Genomic DNA, 1,836 nt, shown 5'->3' with positions numbered 1-1,836 from the left:
GTTGTCAAAGACTTTATTTTCCTTGACTCCAAATCAGTGCTTATGGAAACAGCAGACAAGAAATAAAATGATGTATTGCATTGGGCAAATCTGCTGCAAAAGACCTTTGAAGACTAATTGTACCTGACCCAACTGATGATAATTTAAATCACTGAGTAGGAGTCTTGGTGTGGCGCTGTGGCTTAATGCACCAGACTGCAAAGGCATTTGAACTGCAAGGTTAGTGGTTCACACTCACTAGCTGCTCCTCGGAAACCCTAAACAGGTTCGTTATGGGCTGGAACCAACTGGACAGCACTTAACAACAACAAAAGTATGCATATGAAAGGTAGACAATGAATAAGGAAGATCACAGAAGAATTGATGCATGTGAATTATGGTGTTGGAGAAGAATATAGAAAATACTTCCAGAAAAACATTGATAGGACTGTCAGAAAAGCAAACAAATCTGTCTCATTAGTACAGTCCGAATGTTCCTTACATGGGATGCAAGGGAGAATGAAGAGACTTTGTCTCTCGTACTTGGGCATGTTGTCAGGAAGAATTAGTCCCTAGAGGAGAGCATAATGCTTGGCAAACTGCAGGATCAGAAAAAAAACAAAAACAAACAAACAAAACCATCCTTCCACAATGAGATGGCTTGAAACAGTGACAGCAATCAGGGACTCAAACAAACATTACAACAATTGTGAAGGTAACTCAGGAGTGGGTAACTATTTCATTTGGTTGTGCATAGTGTCCTTATGAGTTGGAACTGTCTCAACATGGTGTAGGATGCATTTTACCCAAGTAGCAAAAGTTTTCCTAAACACTGATGAAATGTTTCAATAATGTTAGGTTTTTAGGCAATTGAGAAAAACTAGCATATTTAATAGAGTGCTGGTATGGCGCTGTAGGTCAATGCGCTGGACTGCAAGGTCCATTTGAACCGTAAGGTCAGAGGTTCAAACTCACCAGCTGCTCCTTGAAAACCCTATATAGAGTCGCTGTGAGTCAGAATAGATTTGATAGCACTTAACAACAATAAATATATTTAATGGATTCCTACTGTGGTGATATAAATTAAACATTGGACAGCTTAATCACAAAGTTGGCAGTTCAAAACCATCAACCACTCCTCAGATACCCTATACAAGGTTGCTATGAGTCGGAATTGACTCGATGTCACTAACAATAACATATTTAATGTTTGTACTGGAAACAACTGCACTGACCATCTTGAATAATTTCTCACTCTTGAATTGCATTAAGTAAATCAGCTTAGATTTTCAGGGAAAGTTTTTGTAAGTAGAGTTTTTGTGTATCTTCTCTTATTTTCACAAGATTCTCACTATGGCTTTGAACCCTGCATAGGAGTGGGGATAAATAAAGACAGAGTGAAGTCCTAGAGGCTTGGGAAATGTACATTTCTTTTTTGATGAGAATATCTCCTTATCTAGCAGTTTTCTATTCATTGTTGTTGTTGTTAAGTGTCATCAAGTTGGTTCTGACCCACAGTGACCCTGTTTGGGGTATCTGAGGAGCTGCTGGTGAGCTTGAATCGCCAACCTTGCAGATCAAACTGATTTTGATTAACCCACATCAGGACGCCATTAAATACTGACAAAACAAGTCCCAAACAACTATTGTGAAAGGGATAGAACTGACTTTTGTTTGAACTAAACCAATTCACTGAGATATATAAGCAAATACAAACACACTCATGTTGTTGATGTTAAATACCTTTGAGTCTGTTTCAACTCATAACATACAGGGTTTCTGAGGATCAGCTTGTGGGTTTGAACTGCCAGCCTTGTGGTTAGCAGTCCAGTGCTTATCCTAAAGCACCATACGACA

At 38.9% G+C, this 1,836-nt stretch overlaps 1 protein-coding gene across 1 annotated transcript in view; it reads right to left on the bottom strand.

Annotated features, from left to right (window-relative positions):
• SLC5A12 (solute carrier family 5 (sodium/monocarboxylate cotransporter), member 12) overlaps positions 1–1,836 on the bottom strand; it is a 65,189-nt gene that overhangs the window by 42,684 nt on the left and 20,669 nt on the right. The gene's annotated exons all lie outside the window — the stretch shown is intronic.

This window comes from Chrysochloris asiatica, unplaced genomic scaffold, assembly GCF_000296735.1.
Source record: "Chrysochloris asiatica unplaced genomic scaffold, ChrAsi1.0 scaffold00196, whole genome shotgun sequence".
Classification (NCBI taxonomy): domain Eukaryota; kingdom Metazoa; phylum Chordata; class Mammalia; order Afrosoricida; family Chrysochloridae; genus Chrysochloris; species Chrysochloris asiatica.
The sequence above is the reverse complement of the archived record's forward strand: the minus strand, read 5'-3'. Positions and strand labels throughout refer to the sequence as shown.